This window comes from Stegastes partitus, unplaced genomic scaffold (genome assembly GCF_000690725.1).
Source record: "Stegastes partitus isolate 25-593 unplaced genomic scaffold, Stegastes_partitus-1.0.2 Scaffold723, whole genome shotgun sequence".
In the NCBI taxonomy this organism is placed as follows: Eukaryota; Metazoa; Chordata; class Actinopteri; family Pomacentridae; genus Stegastes; species Stegastes partitus.
This window is the reverse complement of record NW_007578454.1, coordinates 312159-325127: the sequence shown is the minus strand read 5'-3', so window position 1 is coordinate 325127 and position 12969 is coordinate 312159. Positions and strand designations below refer to the sequence as shown.

Genomic DNA, 12969 nt, shown 5'->3' with positions numbered 1-12969 from the left:
AAACTGCGCTTGCTGGTAAAGATTAACCGTGACGTTTCGCTTTCAGTTGCACATCAAAGCTAAACCCATGCCCCAGTCTCAACCCCACCCTGCAGAACCCTCCACATCCAGATATCCATGCTGTATCATGTCATTATGCCTTTGCCTCTTTGCTGTTATCTTTCTGTCTTCATCTTCCTCTCTTCAGTCTTCCTTCCTGGAGGCTACGACCACATGTAGTCCAGAGGTTACAATGTGACAACAGAAAGGCAATTGAAAGAAAAGGACACTAATAATTAGTTTTAAAAAAAACACACACACACACAAACACACACAATGTGAGACATTTAAATCCTTCAAAATATCATCTGCACGTGGGAATTTCCAGGAGAGCATGGTGTGTGGAGGAAAAAAAAAGAGAGAGAGAGAGAGAGGGTGAGAGAGAGAGAGAGAGAGGGAGGAGATGCAGTGTGGAGAATGCATGTGTGTACAAGAAGGAGATTTAAGTAGAAGGGGGAGAGCAGAGAGAAGGGACTGGGGAGAGAGCTGCAAACTGAGAGAGACAAGAGAGAGAGAGAAAGGAGAGAGGAGGGGAGAGCAGAGACCAGCAGCAGCACAAGGCAGCAGCATGTCTGCCTCTATCCGTCGCCTCTTGGATCTCCCCGAGCACAGCTGTCGGGCTGCTGCCGACTTGTGAGTGGATCCTTTCTGCCGAGTGACTGTGTGAGGGAGCGCCTGAGTGTGTAGTGTGCGCACACACACACACACACAGACACACACACGCACAGGCACCAGAGTTTCCCAGTGGCTACGCATAAGCCTGTGCTCAACTGTTCTGGTTATAGAAACAGCCACACATGAGTGAAGGTTTGACCAGCTTCGCTCTGGACTTGACTCAACACCCATGATCCCCAGCCAACTCTGGCATACCCTCTCCTTAAGGTAAGCAGAGAAGGTGTTTTACCAACTGTATTTGGTGTTTTCTGTAGGATGTACACAGATCTTTGTGGGGTTTTTTTTTTAACACAATATTTTGTATACTTACTTTTATATAGAACCATACTTGAAAACAAGCTTTAAACTGAATGGAGCACAGTAGATCCCATTGCAGTTGTCCCAGGCTCTAGTTTCACTGTTTATTGTATCTGGTCTGACCTGCTTTATGTGTATAAACATCTCGACAGACTTGACTATATCAAGTGATGACCCCTATGTCTTCTCTTGCCGGCTCATGTGCTAAAACACTTATTACATATTCTGTCTCTGCCTCAAGGTGCTACAGCAGTCAGAGGCTCTCGGCTGATTGTTTTTGTGTGGGTTTGACAGTCTGTGGTGATGAGTGTTTAATACTCTTGCGAGCCTTTGCAACTGCTAAACACAAGTGCTTCAAAGGTTAACCAAGTCCACGCTACAGTGAATTCTGTACAGTTCTGTGCAGTTTATTGAGTTGGATTCGTCATGTGGGTGGCGTTGGCTGTGACATAATGCTCCTCTCGTGTCAATATACGCTGAAACACGCTGCACATGGAATGCATGTTTAATACAAATTATAAATGAAGTGGGATCAATGAATAAGCATAAAAGTGGTTTGATAAAACTATACAAACTTTGAAATGTTAATTAAAACACCACAGAGTAGATCTCACCCCCACATGTCGGTTGCTTTTTTATCCCACCGCTCCTCTCACTAAGAAGAAGGGAGAAGCTATGGATGTGCTTCTCATAAAACACTAATAGGGATCATCAGTGTCTCCCTCAGCAGCTTTCCTTAATATTCATGTCTCCCTTAGTAATGTGGTTCAGCGACTATCAGAAGTCCTCTGTGCTGCAGCGTCTCTGCTTCAGACTCATTATACTTTGTGTCCTCTGACTGAATTTGCTTTTACATCTTCCTCTGAATCCACATTGCTACTTGAACACTTCAAGAAAGGACTCCTCCACCAGCATTAACGTGATCAGGATAATCATTTTTCTTCGGAAATACATTCTTATTGATTAGCCAGTCGGCACGCAGCCCAAACTAAGCAGCTAATTGGATTTATCCAGTTGATTCTGCATAGTTTCAATGCTGCTTTTTACAACTGTTCCATCACATAAAAGCATTCACAAATCACTGAATCAAATATGATTGCCTTCAAGCCTTCTCTAATTTAATCATAGCTGGAATAAATCTTTTTTTTTTAAAGGACCTGGTGATTAAGTTTTTATAGCAACAAACATTTCACAGTGGGTAAAGAAACTACTTGTGTGATTGCAATTTTGATGGTTAATGTGAAAGACGGGACTAGAGGGACCCCATATTTGCAATACAAAGGGCTGTGTGATGTTATGTGGAGGATGTATGACTTGTTCCATCGTTTGCTCCATACTCTACAGCAGCCCTAAAAACTAGGGAATCCACATCCAATATTATATATTGTCAAGACCTTATGCCAAGTGAAAATCTGTCTCTGCCAAATTCTTGATTCACATGATGCTCAGGACCACAAAGGTATCCTGTGAAAAGATATCAGTGGGAGCAAACGATGCCCTGAGTAGCTATAAATCAAAGCAAAGGACAAAGCTGTGTAATACGAAGTATTGTACTGCCAATGCTTTGTGTGTGTGTGTGTATTACATGTTCCATTATTATTACCTAGATTTCTACCACGGGATGTTGCATCACTGGGTTAAACATGCACGAAAGACCGCTCAGGAGCATACATTTGAACACCAACGTTTCAATTTTACTAAAGAAAGATACCAAATACCCTGCTGGATCTCACATTTTAAACTGAAGATGTTTGGGTTTTAGACAGCTCTGACAGAACAAGATAAACAAGGTAGAGCTGAAACAAGTAGTCAGTTAATGATAGCTAATGCCTGGAAGTGTTTTCGCTGAAATTGTGAAACTATGAAGTTATTTTACAAGCAGACGTGTTAAAAAAAATCTTCCGATTCAGAATCCTCAAAAGTGAGAATCTGATGTTTTTGTTTGATTTTTGGCAGCTTTACCTGAACATATCTCAGGCAACTGGGCAATTAGGGCAAGATGGGCTATTTAAAGGCATCACCTGGGAAACTGACCAAACTGTGAAAATAATGATCATATTAATTGACAATAAGGCCATCATTAGCTGCAACATGCAGATATGAAGACATCCCATGGGAGAACTGTGATTTTCCTTTTATTTTAATTTTCCATTTTTCCATTTTAGGGAAATTAGTACTGAAAAGGATCAGTGGTTGCAGCAGTCCAACATATCATGAAAGTATCCATGTGTGGTTATACAGTATGCTTGGTGCCTGTGTATGACTGTGTGAATGAGTCTACTCTTTGAATTTATATATATATATATATATATATACATATATAACCCATGACATAACCCAGTCAGTCCCACTCTGACAATACGGAGGTGTCATTGTGAGCAACAGAACCGCATCGGTGTGGGAGGGGAGGCGTTCTGCAATGACTTACCAGTGAGATTGAAAGCTGAGTCCACAATTAATCAGGTTTATGGAGCAGATGAAGGAGAACTGCCATGTAGCTTTGAATTAGAAAGGAAGCAATTTATAGACCACTGTCCATTGGCTGCATGTTTTCTTGCTACATGGTGGTCACATCAGGTTTCTGTCATGATGTTCTAGATGATACTTCTGTTTTGTTTTTTTTTTGTTTTTTTTGTAATAGCTACTTTAAGATGGTCAGTAATGTAATGTAGGAACAAATAAATGTAAATTGTAACTGCGTTGGGGAAATATCTTAACATGAAAGTACGGTGGTACATCATTGGTGTTGACGCACGCAGTCACAAGCGCACATAGACAAACGTAGACAAACGCACTCAAAATGCCTCGTTATCCTCGTCTTTGTACACAGATGTAAGTGGAAGAGGTCAGTGACATAGTGTAGGAGTGCATAATGAATGAACATTCATTATGGTTCCAGTGTGGGTGCAGAGTCACGCATGCACTAGTTATGTCCAACTTCACAGAGAGGCCATCCATCCTTCGACTTATGAAACTAACCATCCGCCAGAGTGTAGATCTGGGTCAATTTACTCTGTTTCGTTCACTTTAACTGACAAGTCCATCTTCAGTGGTCCATTTTTTTTTCCTCCACGCTTTTGATGTTAGAAATTGGAAATGCTAAGGAGGCAGGCTGAAATTAAAAGGAATTTAATTGGTCGTCCACCATCAGCTACAGTATTTACTTTGATAACATGATCCTACTGTATATGTTCAGTAGGATCATGTTATCAACCAGCCAGCCACCGCATATAGAGGCTGATTGTAGCACAACGTATAGAACATATCAAATTTGCAAAAAAGAATGCCAGCGCGCCAGTGGCAAATCTTGTACTGTAGGTCTGTGGTGTGAAGTTTCTTAAGTGGTGTGGGAACAAGCGCTCACTTTAATAACAATCCTGCAACAAATCTTACATTCACGAGGTGATAAAGTTCAGAAACAGTAAAATAAATTTGTCCAGAAAAACCAGAAAACCAGAAAACACCAAAAAAAAAAAACCCCAAAAAACAATAACGTAAATAACAGATAAAGAAACCGACTGACTTTCAAAGAATATCTTCACTAAATAAAGATAAAGAATTCAGCTTAAGGGATTGAGAGCCAGAACAAGTACAAACCACATGCTTTTCGACACAGAGGTTCGTTTTATCATTCGATTTTGATCTCAGATATTGTAGAGCGTAAGACCATTGAATGTGAGACAGTACGTTTTCTCACAATTAAACAAAGCAGACGTTGTGATTTCTGCTCTGCCAGAAACTTTGTTTTTCTCTTTGAAATTAAAGTTGTTATCTAAAATAATCACAATGTACACTTTGTAGCTGAAGAATAATGTGTTCGCTTAAATTTTAGACCGTTTCTATAAACATATAAAGTCACTGGTTTATTTTTCACCTCACAGTACCCTATCTTTTGTATTTCGCATCATATTCTGTAGTGTTGGTGCTCTGTGTCCTCCAGTGTCTACTTCTGAGAGTTTTTGCTCACTATTGTGAGTAAAGTGAACATATACCAATACTTCCTTGTTGTTTCTGTAAATAATATGAAGAGTTCATTTGCAAAAACAGATAACTCCATCTTCACAAACCTTCAGAAAACCCACTTTTCCATCGTCTACCTGAGACAACATCAATCAGATTTAAGTTATCTCTATTTTTGTCATGTCATTTCTACTGAATCAAATCCACTCAACTTCAGTTTGATTGATATTATCTCAAGCAAACAACAAAAAAGTACATTTTCTGAAAATCTACAAAAATGGAGCTATCTGTTTTTACAAATGAACTCTTCATATGTAGTCCTTGTATTCTTTTTTTCAGGTAGTTTCATGAATTCTCGTTTGACCTTATGTTGGGATGTAACCTTATCTGACCTATAGCTCTTAAAAATTAGGTTCTTTAAAAAAAAAAAAAAAATTTAAATTTAAAAAAAGGCCTATTGGTTTTCTCTTCCTTGAAAATCTAGGCTACTACAATAAGATACCTCCCATAAATATTTTCAAATAAATACAACTGAATATTATAGGAGAACATGTAAACTATTTTGTTTCAAATTAAAATCTGCATCTGAGTTGTAGGAATGTAGTTTGATGTGAGTTTACTGAATCTGAAACCAGTTTAGAATCGAGACATTCTGCTGCGCTGAAGAGTTGTGGGGCTTTCACAACATGTTTTGTCACTGCTGTGTGACATTCATTAACCCTGTCCTGACTCATTTCGTTTTCACTTTTGCTGCAAGGGGAAGCAGTGTTTACTCCTCACTGGGGGGGCTGTGCTGCAGCTGAAGGAGAAAAACAACAAACAGCGCAGTGAAAATAATATCAATACTACTTTAATATATCAATTAAACAAATTGCTGATGTTTTGCATGCATTAGGCGCCTAACATTTGCTTAAGGGTAAAGAAAGTGTTGCACCGCTGCAGCTAGTCCTTCTCCTACCTACTTCAACATGTTGAATGGAGACTTGTTGAGGCACTGTGTGAGGTAAAAGGGACAGTTACATGGAGGTGACGTCAAAACAACTGAAGGCGAGTTACTGAAGTATGAACTGCTGATTTGGACGATGTGCAAACAGAGTCGACATTCAGGGCACCAGCGGAGACAAATTCATGAACTTTTCTCGAAAATCCTTCTCTGAGTCACAACTGAGTCAAATCCTAACGCACAGACATGACACACACACACTTTTGGATTCAGTGTACTTTCAGAGGACATCATAATCTTTGACGTCCAGTATGAATAAACTTCCATGAATTAGCTTGAATATCTAAGGAACTTATTGAATTGATAGGATGTTGTTTCTTGAGGGGTAGGGGCTGACTTTGACAACTTCCTAATTCGAGGTTTCTGGTCATTTCTCTGGAGACGTCTTTATGTGTGATAGGAAGCTGGCAGATCCGGCCTGGAGCAATAAAGGTGTTTGGAGGAGCCAAACTGAGAAGCATCTAGTCTGAAGCATTCTCAACATGAGCTCTTTTAACCCGCTGTGCAGCAGAGAAATCCGGGTCATTTTTTGCAGAATGTACAGAAGCGGCTATGATCAAACAAAAGACCAGAACCAAATGTTACCTGTATTACATCACACAATCAGCTGGATTACTGTGAATTCAAACTTTTTACTTTAGCCAGCGGGTATAACAAACCTGGGTGGAAATGTCAGTAGCTTTCTCTGTTCAGTGGAGTTGGCCCCATGTGGACTCCATTTAATATCCATGTAAAAATTACAGGTTATAAGATATTCTCACAGCTGGCCAAAGAATACAAACTTTGTTACTTGTTCTCCAAAAGATCCCATGATGTAAAAGCAAAGTTTTCATCCAACTGGCACATAACTGCAATCACATTGTCGACAGCTGTGGTCACTGTCGTTGTCCACATTAAATGGGAAAAGACAAAAAAGAACATTACATTAATTATACAGGTAATCTTGTTTCTCAACTTTGGGATTCAGTTTCTGGGGAAATAATTACATTTACATACTCTTTGCCGTGTTAACATTAACTCCGTGGTTTTTATGCACGCAGTGGTAATTTGCATGTTTCATCAATTTCGAACTTGTCAAATAGGGATTGTGAGTGTGCCACAGGTGTAGGTTTCACTTAGGACAAGGGGCACTTTGGAGTTATTCCGATTATGGCGAATGTAATTAACCATAATCACCCGCTGCTTTCTATTCCCCAATTAGAGCATGTGACTCTCAGCCTAAAACTTCAAACTGGACCCAACTTTCGCTAAGTTCCTCAGGCTTCGCTGGGTCGAGTTTCATTTAATTGTTGCCTTTGCGGTGCTCCATGGCTGGCGTATGATTTTGCTGAAATGAAATGATACCTTCTCCCCCACCTTTTCACAGGAGCTTAATGACAAACTTTTCTTTATTAAATTGGAGAAAATAAAGTTAATTTGAAGCAGCTCCATAAAATGCTCGTTTTACTGTAAGAACTGTGACCTGTCACACTTTCTTCTTTGACTCTGTGGCTGAACTGATGACTTCAGTTGCTATTTCTTTGTATTCATTTAAGTCAGTCTGTAAAGTTACTTTTTTGTTTCTGTTTTGGTGATTTTGTTCCTTCTTATTCTTTACAGTATCATTATTTCTCATTCGCAACTTTACTTAAATATCAAACGGTTACTCTGTTATTTATTGTTATTTAAAGTAAAACATTTTTTAAAAGTCTTTTTCATGCTTTCCCTGCGCTAACATTTAGCAATTTGTGACACTCATAGTTGTTGATAAAGCTAAACGTAATTAAATCAATATAAGAAGTCTGAGTGAAGGATCAATATTGGCATTGTTATTAGTGGCAGGAAATGCATGTGTTCAGTGGAATATTGTTTAGTTCATTATACAGAATGTTAAAAAAAAAGTAAAAAAACAAAGCATTTTTTTTTAATTAGTCCAGAGTTCACTGAATATTTGGTAATTAATGCAGATCAGAGTGCAGTTAAAACAGAATCAGCACAGACTGCACCCAAACAAAACATATACTGTTTGAAGAGCTCTTCAAATGCTTTCCTGTGACTTAAGTTCACGTCATCTGAGGGGTGTACTACGAAACAAGTCTGACATAGCCGGGCTTTCTTTGTGTAAGTTGGGGCGCCAAAAACGAAAGCTGCTACTTCAGACTCTGTGCGTATTCACGTAAAAGGAGGCGTTTAACGCGTCATGGGACTCTTCTTCTGCACTAAAGTGAACAAGCGTGTGCAGCTGCTTCAGTCAACAGGCTGTTTTAATGGAGAATAATGAGGAATATGAAAATGTGTGATGCTGCAAATGCTGCAAGACAGAAATGCTGCTAGAAAAATGTTAAACGTGGGTAATATATAATATTTTACAGGTGCAGCCGCTTATTTCTAACTGACAGCTGCATGTTAATGTTAAAGTTAAACTTTAAACTTAATATATTTAAACCTGATCTTGTATTGAAGTGCATTTAGGTCTGACACTGTCCCAAAATGCAGGAAATCACTTTCATTTTTGGCCAAATCAAAGCGAAATTAATGTTATTGATTGACTATTCTCTGTAATAAAAATCAGTATAACAATCCATTTCCTCATCTGTGTTCTATCAGCTGCAGTACCAGCAGAGTAAACAGACTTGACAGCCAATCAGAGCCAAACATTAAAAACATATTTATTTCATTTGTGCATTGCCAACAAACACACATCTGGTTCCCATGGCAACGCGATACATACAGTGTGCGATACTGTAACTGTACAGCTTCATACAGTGATATTAGTAATGCACAACACAGCACAACACAAGTTACCATGGAGGTCTAGCAGGTCAAAAGAGAGCCGCCTTCGTGACACTGAAAACTCTGACTTCCAGCTCAACATACCTCGATAACCCTCTAATCTCGTCTCGTAGTACAGCCCTCTGGTCTCCTCCGACCGAAGAGACACAAACAGCCAGTTTAAAAATATAAGTGTGATTGCAACAGTAAGCCCTGGCTGAGCAGCTGCTTTTTCCATGACTCTGTCAGAGTGTTATGTGTGTGTGTTTATACTGTGCTGCATGTGTTGCAGTAGACAACATAAATTTGTGCAGCAGACTGGTTGTTTTTCTATTACTTGGAGTGACGTGACATGTTCTGCCTAATTTAGTCCAACTGTGCCCGCCTCATTATTCAATATCCACGCCTGCCTGCGAATCATGTTTTGAAAAATGTTGGGATTACCGATATTTAACTGTGAGTTTAACATGTAACGACGTGTTTAATGTGTCTAGATGAACCCATACTGTATATGCACAATTGTGTAATACATTAAAAGCTCAACTACTGTTAAATGATGTTACACAGTGATTGGGTGATTTGCCTCAGAGCTGAATTAAGTCTTTGACTCTGGCAGGGACATCTGCCATTTACACTACCCTGAAGAAAAATATGCTTTGGCTTTTGAACAGCGTGTGTGTGTATGTGTGTGTGTGTATAAATACCCGTGTGTGATTATCTGCAAGCATGGTCATTCCCCTAGGGAAGATATATCCTGAATGACGAGCAACCAAATGTCAGCTATCCTTATCCTCATGTAGTTCATGCATTATATATGAGGCTGTCACTCCCAGCTTACACTGTAAGAACAACATGAACATGATTTTACACACACTAACAAATGCATAAAAATGAGGCATACATTTACACACAAAATTCCACTATCGAAGGCTGTATCCATCTATTTAATGGGTTGTGTGCACTGTAAGCACACTCCTTGTCCCGATGTCTACCCCCTTTCCTCTGTAAATAAAGGCTTCTTTATCTCAGTGCTGTTCCACTTAACAAACTACACTGAAATAATTATACTGCCATGGGTAATGTAGCTGTATACATGACTCTGTGTTATCACACTGTTATGTCAGTCACACACACCCTTATGAGCGGTTTGAATACAAACATGCAACCTACCAGCAATGGGTGCAATTTAAGCAGCACATGTGAATAAACACTGTGGCACTGCATGTAGACTCTTCTGAGAGACATTTTATCCGTGTTCTTGTACTTTTCTACTCTAATCACTGAACTACAAATCAATTTGCAATCATGAAAGATGACAAATTTGCTCCCAAGTTGCATCCATGGCAACAAACTCGCAGTCACCATCTGTTTTCTTTCATAATCCTCCCCCAGTTCATTCAAAGTACGACATCAGAGGACTACCTTTACAACCGACACACTCGCAAGAATGTATCAAATCAAGAATGTACACAATGAAGAACAAATTCATGCGCATTTAAATAGGCACTGCACACCACAAACTCCCACGTGTATTACACAAACAAGACTTCCGATCTCATTAACTTCGAAATGACTCATTTAATCATCTCTGTGGATTTTGGTTTGAAGTTAGCAGAGAAGGCCGCATCTTTTGCTGTCTCTTCTCCTCATGTCTTACATGACTTTCTTTGTCTGTTGAAAGATTACATCACATCCCTGTGTTGCTCTCCCTCTGGTCCTTTGCCTCTCATGTCTGTCTGACGGAGCCTAAGCCACAGTACCACACTTCTTAACTCAGCACCTATGATTATGCCATTGTAGCAGGTCTTGGGGTGATACAATCTGAAGCCATTAAAGCGGTGCAGTAAAATGGATGCTCAGCACTTTCAGATAGTAATAAATTTTGAACTGGGAGTGAAAATTGTAGGGCAGAAGGATAGAGGTAGAAGGCAAGAGAAGCACTTCTTTAAGTATTTTGTTTGCCGTTTTTGATCCAACCATCAGGTTGGCAGCAGAGTGACGTCGCAGCAGACGCATAATCCCCAAACATTACCAACAACTCACTTTGTGCTTCTTGATTCTAATGAACCTCTTACCTGTTTGTCTTTGTGTACTTGTGAAAAGTAGATTTAAAGGTTAGGAAAATACCAGAGTAAGCAACATTTCCACCCATCAGTGTGCTCCCATTAAAATAAACTGCAGAGAGACTAATTGACACTGCTAAGCCAAAAACGCTGGGGCCACTTTTGACTAATATGTTGTTGGTTCTAGAATTGACTGTTCACTGAACATCTAATATATCCCAGACCTTGACATGTGCAGTTCTTAAAATTCCTCTCCAGTCTTTAAATAAGCACCTAAAATCTCATCTCCCTGTATCAAAGTTACATGTTTCGAAGTTTTTCAATGAAAACAATTACTTTCTGCCTTGACACAGCTAAGCCTGGAGAATGTAGAATGTGAAGTCCTCATCTCTCTCTCTCTCTCTCTTCTCACTCATTCCCACTTACTGGGAAACACCAGCTCTGGTCAGATACTGTGAAACTACTCTACACTATGCAATGGCGAGTTGTAAAAAATCTGCCATACATGTTCAGACCAGACACCAATTCTAAAAGTGTTGATGATAAATAATGATAGCTCCAACCTGCAAGTTGACTGGATTGGTTCCTTAGGTTTGTTATTGTTGTTTCTTAGGTAGGGACGATGTGAAAAAAGATACCATCTTGTTGATTTATTTTAAAAAAAAGTCTATTTAGACAAGTACAAAATCTCAGATGCCTGTGAGAGGATTCAAAGCAAAAAAGAATCACCCTCCAGGCCAACTTTAACCACTGGCTTATATAGGAGAGTTGTTTACGAAAAACTAAGACCAGTCTAAGGGGAGTCCCATTCTCTAAACAGTGTGATGACTCTCCTTCAGTAATCTTTAACCTGGTCACTCCAATCTCAAATGTTTAAAGCCCATAAATGCTAAACCTTTGACCTGGTCACTCCAAACTTTAATCTTCAAGGCCCATAAATACCAAACCAGGTGTAACCTTTTACCTGGGGACCACTTCAAAGCCCATGGAATACAAGATACCACTTCATGTATGAAATTAAGTGTGTTTCTGGGACTGTTGTCTCACACTGCAAATGCTACGTCACTGCTAATTTCGCTAATGATATGCCTTCCAGAAAATTAAAAAAAAAAAAAAAAACGCAGTAGGGAAATATTAACAAGGTGAAACAAACAAACAAACTTGAATTTCACCAGAGACATAATCAAGAAACAATGAGTAAGCAGTCATGAAAGTAATAGGTAAGAGCCTTAAACGGCCCGCTGTAGGGGTGAGATGTGAAAGTGCTACCAGTGCCTGCAGTATGAACTCATACATCATCAGTTACGTTTTATGGTGAACTCTTGACAGGTCAAATCTGAGGGCAGCAAAAATGAAATATTATGCTCAGGAAAATGTGATAAATGTCATTACTGTAAGAGCTTGCAGGAACCCATAAACTGTAGAAGTTTATAGAAACAAGTAATAAACCTTCTGCACAGTGAGGTGGCATTCTTCTCTGGTTAACAGAATCTGTCTTTGTTGTCCCAGATATAAAAGAGGAAAGGAATAGAGTGCAAATGGGTTGCTAGACTATGCTACATAAACAAAATATAATACAGGGCAGAGTGGTTGTTGTTGCAGTCACTTCACCTTTGACCGTAATTGTGATTATTTGGGAAGATCTCTGCAGCTGGATGGTTCACTTAGTACTACTAGACTGCTTGGAGAGCTGTTTGTTTATAAAATCTTAAAATATCAGATAGCTAGGCCTCTTTCATTTCCGTTCTTAAACATCACTCTCATCTCACTAATAAACGAAGGAGTGTCTGTGTGTGTGTGTGTGTGTGTCTGTTCTCTGTGTTTCCCGACATCCGTTCATGAGATCTGCTTCACACTTGACGGGTGTATTGCAGGACTCCCAAGGAAGTGCTTTGTCGAGTGTAAAGTTGTTTGGATGAGCACTGGTCAAGAATCATAAAAGCAAAGAAATTAGGAAATAGACGGTGACTGCATTAAGGCAAACTGTCAGCACATACGAGGCGTGTCAGAAAAGTTCCAGGACTGGTGTCACAAAAGATATATTTCAAATCCAAACTACAAACTACAAGTTTTCCCCTTCCAAGTATTTCCCCTGGATTCTAACATACTTCCCCAGTCTTCTCTGCCACGCCGCCATGCACTCCTGGAAGGATTCTTCTGGGATCCTCTGCAGCTCCGTCG

The 12969-nt window shown here is 39.5% G+C and overlaps 1 protein-coding gene across 1 annotated transcript in view; it reads left to right on the top strand.

Annotated features, from left to right (window-relative positions):
• The first annotated feature begins 649 nt into the window (after positions 1 to 649).
• LOC103364157 (opsin-5-like) overlaps positions 650 to 12969 on the top strand; it is a 69285-nt gene continuing 56965 nt past the window's right edge. Inside the window, exon 1 of the mRNA XM_008291183.1 lies at positions 650 to 921. The gene's annotated coding sequence lies outside the window, so the exon portion shown is untranslated. The remainder of the gene's footprint in view (positions 922 to 12969) is intronic.